This window comes from Piliocolobus tephrosceles, chromosome 17, assembly GCF_002776525.5.
Source record: "Piliocolobus tephrosceles isolate RC106 chromosome 17, ASM277652v3, whole genome shotgun sequence".
Taxonomy (NCBI): domain Eukaryota; kingdom Metazoa; phylum Chordata; class Mammalia; order Primates; family Cercopithecidae; genus Piliocolobus; species Piliocolobus tephrosceles.
The window spans coordinates 11,937,908-11,954,840 of NC_045450.1; the positions used below are offsets into that span (position 1 = coordinate 11,937,908).

The following is a 16,933-nucleotide window of genomic DNA, read 5'->3' on the forward strand; positions in this document are numbered from 1 at the left end:
AACCCTGTCTCTACTAAAAATCCAAAAAAAAAAAAAAAAAAGCCAGGTGTGGTGGCACACCCCTGTATTCCCAGCTAGCTACTTGGGAGGCTGGGGCAGGAGAATTGCTCGAACCCAAGAGGCTGAGGTTGCAGTGAGCCAAGATTGCACCACTGGACTCCAGCCTGGGTGACAGAGAGAGATTCTGTCTCAAAAAAAAAAGAAAGAAAGAAAGAAAAAGAAAAAAAAAGAAAAAAGAAATTTGCCATTCCTCCTCCCAGTTCTTTCAGATAGTGGCAACGGAAATTTACCCAATGATGCTGCTTGGGAAGGCTTCCACTGCGAGGATGCTTGGCGGGAAACGTTTAATCCCACTCCACCTATCCCCTCTGGAACCTGGCTCTCGTTTTGAAAACAGGAAAAAACCGATCACCCACTTAGATGACTCAGCCAGCCCCAGGCCTCCTCTGGTCCACTGCAGAGTCCCTGCAGACCCAAATGCTTTGCCTCAGCCATGCTTTTTCACTTATTTTTGATTCATTTCAAAGGCAGGCAGGAAATTGCCGCCAGTCATTAATCATACATGAATCTTTCCTCTGCCCCTCCTCCATGAAGAGGACCCATGTTGATGGGCACCTCCCTCTTGTGTTCTTACCTTGATGGGCTCTGACAGCAGGTGGTAGGTGTCTCTCTCTATTTCACAGCACAGGTCACCAAGAGTCAGGGAGGGAAAGTGAATTGCTCAAGCCCTGTAAGTGGGAGAACCAAGCCTTGAACCCGGCTCTGTGGGCTCTTAGTGGAAATCCCACAGGGTGGGTTCAAGGCCTGGTTCCCACATTGCACTCAAAAATGAACACTCTCTGGGGTCCTGCTCTCAGTAGCCGTCCGGATGAGAAATGATCTCTTGCAGGGCGCCGTGGCTCACACCTGTAATCCCAGTACTTTGGGAGGCTGAGGCGGGCGGATCACCTGAGGTCAGGAGTTTGAGACCAGCCTGGTCAACGTGGTGAAACCCTGTCTCTATTAAAAACACAAAAATTAGCCGGATGTGGTGGCAGGCACCTGTAGTCCCAGCTACTTGGGAGGCTGAGGCAGGAGAATTGCTTGAACCCAGGAGGTGGAGGTTGTAGTGAGCTGAGATTGTACCATTGCACTCCAGCCTGGACAACAGAGTGAGACTCTGTCTGAAGAAAAGAAAAGAGAAGAGAAGAGAAGCGAAGAGAAGAGAAGATTTCCTGCAGAATGCCCAGGAGGGACACTGACTGAGAACCGGACGCTCATGCTGGCATTGGAACCAGGCTTCTCCAGGTCCCCTCCTGAAAACCTCTCTTGCTCTTGGCAGGCTCTCAGTCTCCATGCTCAGCTGGCTTCACCCCAGGGGTACCAGGCACTAGGGGGTGGAGGACAGGTACCCTGCTGGCCAGGCCCCCAGGAGGGCTCCACAGCTGGCCCTGCCTCCTCATTTAGGCAGCACCAATTGTTGCCAAGATGGCTATTGTTTTTATTTTTAATTAATTAATTAATTATTATTGCTATTCTTTCAAGATGGAGTCTTGCTCTGTCGCCCAGGCTGGAGTGCAGTGGTTCAAGCGATTCTCCTGCTTCAGCCTCCCAAGTGTCTGGGATTACAGGTATGTGCCACCACATCTGTTTATTTTTTATTTTTATTTTTTGAGATGGAATCTCGCTGTGTTGCCCAGGCTGGAGTGCAGTGGTGCAATCTCAGCTCACTGAAACCTCCACCTTCTGGGTTCAAGCGATTGTCCTCCCTCAGCCTCCCGAGTAGCTGGGACTATAGGTGTGTGCCACCGTGCCCGGCTAAGTTTTGTATTTTTAGTGGAGACAAGGTTCCACTGTATTAGCCAGGATGGTCTCCATCTCCTGACATCGTGATCCACCTGCCTTGGCCTCCCAAAGGCTGGGACCTTGTGAGCTACCACGCCCAGCCAACTTTTGTAGTTTTGTAGAAACGGGGTTTCACTATGTTGGCCAGGCTGGTCTTGACCTCCTGGGTTCATCTGATCCTCCTGCCTTAGCCTCCCAAAGTGCCGGGATTACAGGTGTGAGCCACTGCACCTGGCGCCGTTGCCCTATTCTTGCTGTTGGACCTTGGGCAAGAGCTGTAACTTCTCAGCCTCAGCCTTAGCCTACTCATCTGTGGAATGGGAGTAATAATAAGAATTGCACCTACAGTTAATAAGAATTAACTGTCTGCAGCTTCCCCTCTGTCTCCATGGCAGTCTCTTCTCACGAAACAGGCAGAATAGGCTTTTTTTTTTTTTTTTTTTTCCTAAGATGGAGTCTCAGTCTGTCTCCCAGGCTGGAGTGCAGTGGCGCAATCTCGGCTCACTGAAACCTCTGCCTTCTGGGTTCAAGGGATTCTCCTGCCTCAGCCTCCCGAGTAGCTGGGATTACAGGTGCCCGCCACCACACCCAACTAATTTTTCTATTTTTAGTAGAGACAGAGTTTCACCATGTTGACCAGGCTGGTCTCCATCTCCTGACCTCCAGTGATCTGCCCTCCTTGGCTTCCCAAAGTGCTGGGATTACAGGCATGAGCCGCCGTGCCTTGCCTAAATTTTTTTGGGTGAATCATTTCTTTCACATCTAGTCCACTGTACCATTTAATCAACTTTAGCTTGTCTTGGGCTCATCACTCTAAATCCTGTCCATTGCTTCCACTGAATTATTATAACAGCTTTTCATCTACCTTTTCTCCTCTTTTTAACACAAATCTGATCTCACTTTTCTACTTTAAACTCTTTAGTTTTTACCTGTTGCCCTACTCTTTTTTTTTTTTTTTTTTGAGACGGAGTCTCGCTCTGTCGCCCAGGCTGGAGTGCAGTGGCCAGATCTCAGCTCACTGCAAGCTCCGCCTCCCGGGTTTACGCCATTCTCCTGCCTCAACCTCCCGGAGTAGCTGGGACTACAGGCGCCCGCCACCTCACCCGGCTAGTTTTTTGTATTTTTTAGTAGAGACGGGGTTTCACCGTGTTAGCCAGGATGGTCTGGATCTCCTGACCTCGTGATCCGCCTGTCTCGGCCTCCCAAAGTGCTGGGATTACTGGTTTAAGCCACCGCGCCCGGCCACCCTACTCTTTTCTTTTAGACATGGTCTCTGTCACCCAGGCTGGAGCGCAGTGGCACGGTCATAGGTCACTGCTGTCTCAAATTTTTAGGCTCAAGCAATCTGCTTGCCTCAGCCTCCTGAGTGACTGGGACTAAAGGTGTGTGCCATCATGCCTGGGTAATTTAAAAAAATTTTTTTTAGTAGAGATGAGGTCTCACTACATTGCCCGGCTGGTCTTGAACTCCTGGGCTCATCTGATCCTCCCACCTCAGCCTCCCAAAGTGACAGGATTACAGGTGTGAGCCACTGCGCCTGGCCCCATTGCCCTATTCTTGCTGTTGGACCTTGGGCAAGAGCTGTAACTTTTCAGCCTCAGCCTTAGCCTACTCATCTGTGGAATGGGAGTAATAATAAGAATTGCACCTACCTTACCGGATTGATGAGAAGATCAGCTCGTTGCAAAACACGCAGCACAGCACCCAGCATCTCCCAAGAGCCCTGTGAATGCAAGCTTTCATTATTTAGGTCAGCATTTGTTTTGTATTGAAGCTAGACACAAGGCTATACAAAATGAATCCTCTGTGAGGATGGCAATAAGTGTTAGAAAAATCACATTTCCAAAGTGAACTTTTCCAATAACTGTTAAAATAATGAAAAAAGCAGAGTTTGCCTAGCATTTCGGCCTGTCGAAACGTGGAAGAGACATCTATTTTGAAAGCTTGAGTTTGCATATCATTAGATTCACAATGAAAACACATTAAGTAAAAGACTTAAAAGTAGGCTCACATTTACATTAAAATCATGTCGTCTGCACCATCGACAGAATCTTAAACGTAGAGATAAAGGAATTCATTTTAATCATAGCTCCAAACTGATGCTCCCCATTTCTGAAAACCTCTTAATCAGGAAATTTCAAAAATAATATTTAAAATGCATGGTAACACTTTTCAGAGCAATTGCAAAATTTAATGTGTACAAATTATTCATATATTCATAATTTTATTATCACATATCAGATGTGGGGAATCGAGTGCCAGGTAAAGGAAATATCTATTAGCTGCAAAAAAAAAAAAAAAAAAAAAAAACTCATATGTGAAAAGAATTTGAATTTAAATATTGTAACTGCAATCCTATTGACTCAGAGCTCTCACCAAAGCTCTCACTACTTAATAAGGTTGGCAGCTCTCATTGATTGGAAAGGCTAAATTGGTGGGAACTTTCTGTTTTTTTTTTTTTTTTTAAGACAGAGTCTCGCACTGTTGCCCAGGCTGGAGGGCAGTGGTGCGATCTTGGCTCACTGCAATCTCCACCTCCCGGGTTCAAGCGATTCTCCTGCCTCAGCCTCCCAAGTAGCTGGGATTACTCGTGCCCTCCACCACACACAGCTAATTTTTTGTATTTCTAGTAGAGAAGTGGTTTCACTGCGTTGGCCAGGCTGGTCTCAAACTCCTGACCTCATGACCCGCCTGCGTCAGGCTCCCAAAGTGCTGGGATTACAGGCGTGAGCCGCTGCACCTGGCCCCTTTCTTTTTTAAAGAGCTTTCACAGAATCAGACTTTCTGTAGAACTGAACCAAACTGTGATGTGGCCAGCTGTTTTTCTGAAACTGCTTTTGTTTGATTTGGTAAATTTTAAAAATAGGTCCAGCGGGGAAGGGAATAAATGACTGAAAACGGAAATACGAACAGGCCTTGACGTTCTAGCCAGCCCAGGAGAGCTCTCAGCAAAGTGAGCATGCTGGTCATTACCATTTACTAAAATTAGAAATTCTCCTAAAAGTTAATAAGAGAAACAGAGAGGCTTTTGGCCAAAGCGCCATAGGCTGGGAGGGTAGAATTGAGGCCTCAGGCAGTGCTGTGGTTTGAATATGTCCCCCAAAGTTCACGCGTTGGAAACTGAATTCCTGGTGCAACAGTGTTGGGAGGTGAGATTTTTTAAGAGGTGATTAAGTCATGAAGGCTCTGAGCTCATGAATGGATGAATGCTAGGATCCTTCTAAAAAAACGAGTTCTAGGCCTGGCACGGGGGCTCACGCCTGTAATCCCAGCACCCTGGGAGGCCGAGACAGGCAAATCACTTGAGGTCATGAGTTTGAGACCAGCCTGGGCAACATGGTAAGATCCTGTCTCTACTAAAAACACAAAAATTAGCCAGGTGTGGTGGCACATGCCTGTAGTCCCAGCTACTTGGGAGGCTAAGGCACAAGAATTGCTTAAATCTGGGAGCCAGAGGTTGCTGTGAGCTGAGATTGTGCCACTGCACTACAGCCTGGGTAACAGAGCGAGACTCCATCTCAAAAACAAAACAAAACAAACAAAAAATATATGTATACACACAGAAAACCTGTTCCCATAAAGATGTACATGAATGCTCATAGCAGCATTATTCATAATAGCTAGAAAGTGAAAATAACCCAAATACCCATGAACTGATGAATACATGAACAAAATTTGGTATATCCAAAGAACAGACTATTATTCAGCCGTAGGAAGGACTGAAGTACTGACTCATGCTACAGCATGGATGAACCTTGAAATCATTATGTGAAGTGAAAGAAGCCGGACACAAAAGACCATCTACTGTATGATACTGTATGATTCCATTTATATGAAATGTCCAGAATAAGCAAATCCACAGAGGAAGAAAGCAGGTTAGTGGTTGTCAGGGGCTGGAGGAGGGGGAATGGAGAGTGACTGCTAGTGGGGACAAGGTTTATGTTGGGGCTAATGGAAATGTTGTGGAATTAGGTAACCATGATTGATGCATGAGTCTATGAATACGCTAAAATTCACCTAATTATGTACTTTATTTATTTCTTTACTATTTTTTATTTTTGAGACAGGGTCTGGCTGTAATTGCCTGGATTTGCTCACTGCTGCCTCCTGGGCTTAAGCGATCCTCCCACCTCAGCCTCCCCTGAGTAGCTGGGACTACAGGCGTGTATCAATGTGCTTGGCTAATTTTTCTATTTTTCTTGGTAGAGACAGGGTTTTGCCATGTTGCCTAGGCTGGTCTCGAACTCCTGGGCTCAAGCGATCTGGCTGCCTCGGACTCCCAAAGTGCTGGGAGGCGTGAGCCACCCCACCCAGCCATACACGTTAAGAGAGTGATCTTGCTGGATGTGGTGGCTCATGCCTTGTAATCTCAACACTATGGGAGGCTGAGGCGGGATGATCCCTTGAGCCCAGGAGTTCAAGACCAGCCTCAGCAACAAAGGGAGACCCCATCTCTACAAAAAAATTGAAATATTAACCAGGTGTGGTGGCGTGCACCATTGGTCCCAGCTACTCAGGAGGTTGAGGTGGGAGTGAGCCCAGGAGGTAGAGGCGGCACTGAAGTATGATTGTGCCACTGCCCTCTAGCCTGGGCAACAGAATGAGACCTGTCTCAAAACCAAAACCAAAACCAAGAGTTATCTTTACGGTATGTGAATGATATCTCAAAGCTGGTATTAAAGTAAAATAAAATGGGCTGGGCATGGTGGCTCATGCCTGTAATCCCAGCACTTCGGGAGGCCTAAGCGGGAGGATCGCTTAAGCCCAGGAGTTCAAGACCAGCCTGGGAAACGTAGTGAGACTCCCATCTCTGAAAAAAAAAAAAAAATGTAGCCGAGCATGGTGATGTATACTTGTAGTCTCAGCTACTTGGGAGGCTGAGGAGGGAAGACTGCTTGAGCCCTGGAGGTGGAGGCTGCACTGAGCCATGATCCCACCACTGTACTTTAGGCTGGGTGACAGAGAAAGACCTATCTCAAAAAAAAAAAAAAAAAAAAAAAAGACAAGCGTGGTGGTTCATGCCTGTAATCCCAGCACTTTGGGAGGCCGAGGCGGGCAGATCACCTGAGGTCGGGTGTTTGAGACCAGCCTGACCAACATGGACAAACCCCATCTCTACTAAAAATACAAAATTAGCCAGGCGTGGTGGCAGGTTCCTGTAATCCCAGCTACTTGGGAGGCTGAGGCAGAATTACTTGATCCTGGAAGGCGGAGTTTGTGGTGAGCCGAGATCGCGCCGTTGCACTTCAGCCTGGGCAACAAGAGCAAAATTCCATCTCAAAAAAAAAAAAAAAAAAGGAACCTGACCAAGCCTGCATGATCATAAAGGGACTTTTCCGGGACCTCAAACCACGGTGATTACTGCCTGTTGGAAAGTTCCCTGTGTTGTGCAGTTGCGCTTGTATCTAAATGACAGCTCAAGTCAGGGAAAGAAAGTGTGCATTAGGCCGGGCGTGGTGGCTCACGCAAGCAATCCCAGCACTTTGGGAGGCCTAGGCGGGCAGATCACGAGGTCAGGAGTTCGAGACCAGCCTGGCCGATACGGTGAAACCCTGTCTGTACTAAAAATACAAAACTTAGGTGGGTGTGGTGGTGGGTGCCTGTGATCTCAGTTACTTGGGAGGCTGAGGTAGGATGGAGTGCACTGGCACTATCTTGGCTCACTGCAACCTCTGCCTCCCGGGTTCAAGCAATTCTCTGCCTCAGCCTCCTGAGCAGCTGGGATTACAGGCACCTGCCACCATGCCTGGCTAATTTTTTGTGTTTTTAGTAGAGACGGGGTTTCACCATCTTGGTCAGGCTGGTCTTGACTCCTGACTTCGTGATCCACCCGCCTTGGACTCCCAAAGTGCTGGGATTACAGGCATGAGCCACTGCGCCTGGCCTAATTTTTGTATTTTTAGTAGTGATGGGGTTTCACCATATTGGCCAGGCTGGTCTCAAACTCCTGGGCTCAAGTGATCCTTCTACCTGGGCCTCCCCAAGTGCTGGGACTACAGGTATAAGCCACCGTTGCCAGTCTATTGTAATTATTTTGTTTACTTCTCTGCTTCCAGAGACTTGTACAGTATCTGGCAAATAGATGGCACTTAATAGAAATTTGAAGACTGAATGGATATTCTTTCCTTTTTGAGATGGAGTTTTCCTCTTGCTGCCCAGGCTGGAGTGCAATGGCATGATCTCACTCACTGCAACCTCCACCTCGCGGGTTCAAGTGATTCTCCTACCTCAGCCTCCCAAGTAGCTGTGATTACAGGCGTGTGCCACCACACCCAGCTAATTTTGTATTTTTAGTAGAGACAAAATTTCACCTTGTTGGTCAGGCTGGTCTCTAACTCCTGACCTCAGGTGATCCTCCACCCACCTTGGCTTCCCAAACTGCTGGGATTACAGGTGTGAGCCACTGTGCCTGGCCCTGAATGGATATTCTTATGGAGACTTCTATGTTGTCCCTCTGGACATAGCTCTTGCAAGTCTTCTTCTAGCACAAAGTTCTAAATTCTTTTTTTTTTTTTTTTTGGAGACGGAGTCTCGCTCTGTTGCCCAGGCTGGAGTGCAGTGGCCGGATCTCAGCTCACTGCAAGCTCCGCCTCCCAGGTTCACGCCATTCTCCTGCCTCAGCCTCCCGAGTAGCTGGGACTACAGGCGGCCGCCACCTTGCCCGGCTAGTTTTTTGTATTTTTTAGTAGAGACGGGGTTTCACTGTGTTAGCCAGGATGGTCTCGATCTCCTGACCTCGTGATCCACCCATCTCGGCCTCCCAAAGTGCTGGGATTACAGGCTTGAGCCACCGTGCCTGGCTTTTTTTTTTTTTTTGAGACAGATTCTTGCTCTATCGCCCAGGCTGGAGTGCAGTGGTACAATCTTGACTCACTACAACCTCCACCTCCTGGGTTCAAGCGATTCTGCTGCCTCAGCCTCCCCAATAGGCGGGGCTATAGGTGCCTGCCACCACACCAGGCTAATTGTTGTATTTTTAGTAGAGATGGGGTTTTGCCATGTTGTCCAGGCTGGTCTCAAACTTCTGACCTCAAGTGACCCACCCACCTTGCCTTGGCCCCCCAAAGTGCTGGGATTTCAAAGTTCTAAATTCTTATGCTACTGTTGCCTTCTTTCAAGTGCCTCAGAGTGAAACATTGGCAATTATTGCTATGAGTAAATGTGTCTCATGGTAATTGTAAATATTATACCCACATGTTTTGCTTTTGCTTACATTGTTTTGCTTTTCCTGAGACAAGGTCATACTCTGTCATCTAGGCTGGAGTGCAGGGGTGTGATCCCGGCTCACTGCAGCCTTGACCTCCCAGGCTCAAGAAATTCTCCCACCTTTGTCTCCTGAGTAGCTGGGACTCCAGGCATGCATGACCATGTCTTGCTAATTTTTTTTTTTTTTGTAGGGACAAGGTCTCACTATGTTGCCCAGTCTTGTCTCAAACTCCTGGACTCAAACAATCGTGCTGCCTTGGCCTTCCAGTGTTGGGATTACAGGCATAAGCCACCATACCTGGCCAGCATGGCCTATTCGGTGTCAATCATTCCACTTTCTTTCTGTCTAAAGTGCTAGAAAACCAGCTGGGTATAGTGGCTTGCACCTATAATCCCAGCACTTTGGGAGCCCAAGGTGGGCAGATCACCTGAAGTCAGGAGTTCGAGACCAGCCTAGGCAACATGGCAAAACCTTGTCTCTATGAAAAATACAAAAATTAGTCAGGCATGGTGGTGTGCACCTGCAGTCTCAGGTACCTGGGAGGCCGAGGCAGGAGAATCGCTTGAACCTGGGAGGGGGAGTTTGTAGTGAGCTGAGATCGCACCACTGTACTCCAGCCTGTACAATAGAGCGAGACCCTGTCAAATAAACCAATAAATAAGTAAATAAATAGTGCTAGAAAGACAAACCAAACTGATTTAAGCAAAAAAGGAATGTATTCGCTCACATAACTCCAGGCACGGCTTGTTTCTCCCTCTTTACATCTCAGATCCAGCCTTCTGTTTCATGGCTCAATTTTGAGACCAAGTCTGGCCAGTGGGTCATGAAATGGTTGCAGCCACCCTCTCAAATTCAGTAGGAAAGGCAACAAGGGGCTCCTTCTCAAATGTCTCAGCAAAAAGCTTGTTGTGGTTCAGGGACTCTGGTGGAGTTAAAAGCTGCACCCATAGACTGGAGGCCAAGGGATGGTAATCGGTTATATTTTAGAGTATTATGGGCACCAGCCACTGAAACCAGGCAGGTGATGGGAGAAGGAGGAATGGTGGTTAAAGACCCCACCAGAATCTCAATGACAGAGAATGCGGCAGGGATGGGTTCTAAACGGGTGCTACTGGAAACAGGGTGCGTGGTTCTCGGGGTAGGGAGAGGGCAGGAGAAAAACAAGCTAGGATGCCTGCTCCAGGGAGTGTTTTGGGCTAACACCCTACAACAGGATATAGACTTACTTAACAAGTCAGGAGATCGAGACCATCCTGGCTAACATGGTGAAACCCCGTCTCTACTAAAAATAAAAAAAAATCAGCCGGGTGTGGTGGCACGTGCCTGTAGTCCCAGCTACTCAGGAGGGCAAGACAGGAGAATGGCATGAACCCAGGAGGCGGAGCTTGCAGTGAGCCGAGATCGTGCCACTGCACTCCAGCTTGGGCGACAGAGCGAGACTTGGTCTCAAAAAAAAAAAAAAAACCACCAAAAAACAAAACAAAACAAAACAAGTCTCTACCAGATGGCTCCCATAGGCAAAACATTTGCTAGGTGATGGAGCAGAGGTTGATACAAACATGAATAAATGTCAATTGAATAATGGTCAATTTCTTTTCTGAAAAGTACCAGCCATCTAATGAAAGGGATGTTCTGTTCTAACTCGGAATATAAGAACGGTAGTGATGGCTGGGTGCAGTGGCTCACACCTGTAATCCCAGCACTTTGGTTGGCCGAAGTGGGCTGATCACTTGAGGTCAGGAGTTCAAGACCAGTCTGTCCAACATGGCGAAACCTTGTCTTTACTAAAAACACAAAAATTAGCCAGGTGTGGTGGCATGCAACTGCAATCCCAGCTACTCAGGAGGCTGAGACAGGAGAATCGCTTGAACCCAGGAGGCAGAGGTTGCAGTGAGCTGAGATCGCACCACTGCACTCTAGTCTGGGCAACAGAGTGAGACTCTGTCTCAAAAAAAAAAAAAAAAAAAGAAGGGAAAGAAAAAAATTAGCTGGGTGTGGTGGTGTGTGCCCATGGTCCCCGTTGCTCAGGAGGCTGAGGTGGGAGGATCACTTGAGTCCAGGAGGTCGAGGCTGCAGTGAGCTATGATCATGCCACTGTACTTCAGCCTGGGTGGCAGAGCAAGACTCTGTCTCAAAAAAAAAGGAAGAAACAAATTCAACCTATGAATTTTGGGGGGACCCAATTCTGCCCATAGCCCTCATTATTTATATCACTTCCCATCCTCCCTTTCTTCACTTTCCTTTTCTCTCATCGTTCCTGCCCTGTTTGCGTCTCCCAGATAAAGCGTTAGCACTTCCATCCTTGCCTAAGGCTCCATTCTCCAGGGAATTTAGGCTAATACAGTGTCGTTAGAACACACACACACCACACACACCCCTCCACCCCTACCCCAGCAGTTTAGCACCAAATCTATGTTCCTTGTCACCACAGAGTTAAGTGAAATAGTTTCTATGCTGTAATTGGACCACAACACTCCCTTTCTCCAAATGCACCAGGGCCTCCCAGTGCACTGGGACTAAAACCCTGACTCCTAATCCTTCAGGGTCCTGCCTGATCGGTGACCTGCTCACCCCTCTATTCTCACTTCCAACATGCACACAGGGCCTCTTACAGGTCCTCCAGGTCAACTGAGTCCCTCCTTGCCTCAGGGGTATCACTGTTACAGTCCCCTTTGCCTAGGGCACTCTTCCCAGCTGGGTCACAGGACTGCCTTCTCTCTACCTGATGGGTTCCAGACTGAATCTGACCTTCTGCATTTGTTTGCTAGGATCCTTGCGTAGAAGCTTCAGAGAGAGCAGGGTCTTGCTGACACAGCCTGTCCTCAGCCTTCCAAAGTGTTGGGGTTACAGGCATGAGCCACTGAGCCTTGCCTATATGTTAAACTTCCTTCCTTCCTTCCTTCCCTTTCTTTCTTTCCTTTCTCTTTCTTTCATTCTATTTCTTTCTTTTCTTTCTTTCTCTCCTTCCTTCCTTCCTCCCTTCTTCCCTCCCTCTCTCCCTCCCTCCCTGCCTCTTTCTTTCCTTCCTTCTTTCCCTGTAACAAAGGACCACAACTTTGGTGTCAAAACAAAACAAACAAACAAACAGAAAAAACAACAACAAAAAAAAACTGGGCACAGTGGCTCATGCCTGTAATCCCAGCATTTTGGGAGGCTGAGGTGGGAGAATTACTTGAGCCTCAGAGTTCAGGATGACCCTGGATAACACAGTGAGACCCCATCTCTTAAAAAAAAAATTAGCCAGTTATGGTGACGTGCACCTGTGGTCTCAGCTACTTGGCAGGCTGAGGCAGGGGGATCCCTTTATCCCAGGAGTTTGAGTCCAGCCTAGGTAACACAGTGAGACTTGCCTCTATAAATAAATAAGTAAATACACACCTGTGGTCCCAGCTGCTTAGGGGACTGAGGCAGGAGGATTCCTTGAGCTATGACTGTGCCATTGCACTCCAGCCTGGGCAACAGAGTGAGACCCCATTTCAAACAAACAAACAAACAAACATAGAAATTAATTATCTCCCAACTCTGGAAGCCAGATGTCTGAAATCAAGGTGTCAGTAGGGGCTGGGTGCACTGGCTCACGCCTGTAATCCCAGCACTTTGGGAGGCCGAGGCAGGTGGATCATGAGGTCGGGAGATTGAGACCATTCTGGCTAACATGGTGAAACTCCATCTCTACTAAAAATAAAAAAAAAATTTAGCCGGGCGTGGTGGCGGGCGCCTGTAGTACCAGCTACTCAGGAGGCTGAGGCAGGAGAATGGTGTGAACCTGGGAGGCAGAGCTTGCAGTGAGCCAAGATTGTGCCACTGCACTCCAGCCTGGGCGACAAGGTGAGACTCTGTCTCCAAAAAAAAAAAAAAAAAAAAAAAGACAAAGAAATTAAAGTTTATAGCAGTTTTACTCATAATTTCCAAAACTTGGAAGCAACTAAGATGTTCATTAGTAGGTGAATGGATAACTAAGCTGTGGTACATCTAGATGATGGAATATTACTCAGGGCTAAAAAGAAATAAGCTATCAAAGTGTGAAAAGACATGGAAGAAAGTTAAATGCATATTACTAAATGAAAGAAATCCATCTAAAAACGTGACATACTGGGCCGGGCACAGTGGCTCATGCCTGTAATCCCAGCACTTTGGGAGGCTGAGGAGGGCGGATCACGAGCTCAGGAGATGGAGACCATCCTGGCTAACACAGTGAAACCCCGTCTCTACTAAAAAAAAAAAAAAAAAATTAGCCAGGCGTGGTGGCGGGCACCTGTAATCCCAGCTACTCGGGAGGCTGAGGCAGGAGAATGGTATGAACCCAGGAGGCGGAGCTTGCAGTGAGCTGAGATCATGCCACTGCACTCAACCTGGGCGACAGAGAGAGACTTTGCCTCAAAATAAATAAATAAATAAATACAAAGTTGACATACTGTATGATTCCAAAGATATGACATTCTGGAAAAGGCAAAACTATGGAGACAGTAAAAAGATCAGTCGTTGCAGGGATTAGGTGGGGAGGGATGAGGAGAAAGGAAGCAGAAGAGCTTCAGGGCAGTAAAACTACTCTGTATGATTCTATGATGATGGACTCATGCCACCAAGAGTGAACCCTAATGTAGACTATGGACTTGGATGACAATGATTTGGCAATGTAGGTTTGTTGATTGCAACAAATGTACCGTACTGCTGGGGGATTTTGATCATCAGGGATGCTGTGCATGTGTACAGACAAGAGGTATATGGGATATCTCTGTACTTTCTTTTAAATTTTGCTGTGAATCTAAAACTGCTGTAAAAAAAATAATAATAAAGTCAGGCTGAGTGTGGTGGCTTACACCTGTAATCCTAGGACTTTGGGAGGCCTGGACGGGAGGATCTCATGAGCCCAGAAGTTTAAGACCAGTCATGGGCAACATAGTGTGACCTCATCTCTACAAAAAAATTAAAAATTAGGCCGGGCGTGGTGGGTCACACCTGTAATCTCAGCACTTTAGGAGGCTGAGGTGGGTGGATCACATGAGAGGTCAGGAGTTCGAGACAAGCCCAGCCAACATGATGAAACCCCGTCTCTACTAAAAATACAAAAAATTAGCTGGGCATGGTGGCGGGCTCCTATAATCACAGCTACCCGGGAGGTTGAGGCTGGAGAATCGCTTGAACCAAGGAGGCAGAGGTTGCAGTGAGCCGAGATCACACCACTGCACTCCAGCCTGAGCAATAAGAGCAAAACTCCATTCCCAAAAAAAAGGAAAAGAGAAAAATTAAACTTCACCATGAGCCTTCCAGGTGCCAACAGTCAAGGCACCCTGGAAATCAGAGTGAAGCTGCACTGAAAAATTCTAAAAAGCTGACAGAATGTGGCACTTCTGATAGTGTGGAGGGAGAGCAGTTCAGAGGCGCTGATCTTCAAAGGAATCTTTGTGGAAAACGAGCAGAGAGCCTCGAGAATTGGCCCCGTGTCAAATTAGCCTTTTCATGTTGGTAAGCAAATAAGGCTTCTGAGGAATGTGCAAAGATCTAAGGCCGAGGGAGAGGAACGGAGGAAGAAGGTCTTTGCACTGGACTCTGCCTTTGCAGGACTCGTTGAGCAGGGCTCCTGGGCTCCCTCCTTTTCAGACCCCAGCTCCAAACTGTTTCATCTCCTCCAGCTCCCCTAAGTGCAAGGCTCACCTCCTTCAGGCTGTTTTGCGTTGAAGAAGAAACTAACCTGTGTGCATTTTATGAGTACGCCGGAGGGCCAGTATTTCTAACTTGTTGCCTGCTGTTCATTTGTGTTCTTGTTAGTTTTGTGTTCTTTTCAGGCTTCTTTCATTTTGAACTGCATGCACTAGAAATGGTTTGCTCGTTCGTATAGAGATATAGTTATCATAAAGAAGTTTTTGCCAGGTGTAGTGGCCATGCCTGTAATCCTAGCACTTTGGGAGGCCAAGGTGGGCAGATTGCCTGAGGTCAGGAGTTCGAGACCAGCCTGGCTAACATGGTGAAACCCTGTCTCTACTAACAATACAAAAATTAGCCGGGTGTGTTGGCACATGCCTGTAGTTCCAGCTACTCGGGAGGCTGAGGCAGGAGAATTGCTTGAAGCCGGGAGGTGGAGGTTGCAGTGAGCTGAGATTGCGGGACTGCATTTCAGCCTGAGTGACAGAGTGAGACTGTAGCTCAAAAAAAAAAAATAAATAAATAAATTTTAAAAATGCAGTTTTTAGTGCAAGTAAAGAGACAGTATTGTAGAGGAGTTAATGCAATGGCTTTGGACTCTATCAGTCAGGATAGATGAGGTTTTGCTGCAGTAACAAACACCACCCACATCTCAGGGGTTTATTTCTCATTCATGAAACATGTCTGTCTTAGTCTACTTGGGCTGCTATAATGAAATACCCGCTGGGCGTGGCAGGTCACATCTGTAATTCCAGCACTTTGAGAGGCTGAGGCAGGAGGATCGCTTAAGCCCAGGATTTTGAGACCAGCCTGGTAGAGGGAGACCCTGTCTCTATTAGAAAAAAAAAGATGGCTCAAGCCTGTAATCCCAGCACTTTGGGAGGCTGAGGCGGGCAGATCACGAGGTCAGGATATTGAGACCATCCTGGCTAACACAGTGAAACTCTATCTCTACTAAAAATACAAAAACCAGCCAGGCGTGGTGGCAGGCACCTGTAGCCCCAGCTACTCGGGAGGCTGAGGCAGGAGAATGGTATGAACCCGGGAGGCAGAGCTTGCAGTGAGCTGAGATCATGCCACTGCACTCCAGCCGGGCAATAGAACGAGACTCCATCTTAAAAAAAGAAAAAAAAAAAAAAAAAAGTCCAGGATGCAGTGGCTCATGTCTGTAATCCCAGCAACTAGCAATTTGGGAGGTGATGGCGAGCAGATCACTTGAGGTCAGGAGTTCAAGAGCAGCCTGGCCAAAGTGATGAAACCCCGTTTCTATTAAAAATGCAAAAATGAGTTGGGCGTGGTGTGCGCCTGTAGTCCCAGCTACTTGGGAAGCTGAGGCAGGAGAAACACTTGAACCCGGGAGGTAGAGGTTGCAGTGAGCCGAGATTGCACCACTGCAGTTTAGGCCTGGGTGACAGAGAAAGACTCTGCCTCAAAAAAAAAAAAAAAAAAAAAAAGAAAGAAAGAAAGTAAATAAAAACAAAATACCTTAGACCGTTGGCCTGAAGAACAGAGATTTATTTGTCACAGTTCTGGAGACTAGGAAGTCCCAAATCAATATGCTGACAAATTTAGTGCTTGGTGAGAGTTCGCTTCCTGTCCTGTAGACAGCCAGTTTCTCGCTGTGTCCTCACATGGACTTGTCTAGTTATGTGCTCATGGAGATCTCTCATCTTTTTTGTTTTTATTTTTATTTTTTTGAGACAGATTCTCACTCTCTCACCCAGGCTAGAGTGCAGCAGTCCAATCATGGCTCACTGCAACCTCCACCTCCCGGATTCAAGCAGTTCTCCTGCCTCAGCCTCCTGAGTAGCCGGGATTACACACACCACTATGCCTGGCTAATTTTTGTTTTTTTAATAGAGACGGGGTTTCACCATGTTGGTCAGGCTGATCTTGAACTCCTGACCTCGTGATCTGCCTGCCTCAGCCTTCCAAAGTGCTGGGATTACAGGCAAGAGCCACTGCACCTGGCCTTTTATTGTGCGTGTCTTTTTTTTTTTTTCAGACATGGAGTCTCGCTCTATTGCCCAGGCTGGAGTGCAGTGGTATGATCTTGGCTCACTACAACCTCTGCCACCTGGGCTCAAGTGATTCCCCTGCCTCAGCCTCCTGAGTAGCTGGGATTACAGGCATGTGCTACCATACCCAGCTAATTTCTGTATTTTTTTTAGTGGAGACAAGGTTTCACCATGTTGGCCAGGCTGGTCTTCAACTTCTGACCTCAAGTGGTCTGCCTGCCTCAGCCTCCCAAAGTGCTGG

The 16,933-nt window shown here is 47.4% G+C and overlaps 1 long non-coding RNA gene across 1 annotated transcript in view; it reads right to left on the reverse strand.

Annotated features, from left to right (window-relative positions):
- Nucleotides 1–263: 263 nt before the first annotated feature.
- Nucleotides 264–16,933, reverse strand: part of LOC111555234 — a 31,490-nt gene continuing 14,820 nt past the window's right edge. The window contains exons 3-4 of the long non-coding RNA XR_002735461.2: nt 3,477–3,547; nt 264–728 (exon numbers count right to left, since the gene is read on the reverse strand). This is a non-coding gene — a long non-coding RNA (uncharacterized LOC111555234). The remainder of the gene's footprint in view (nt 729–3,476; nt 3,548–16,933) is intronic.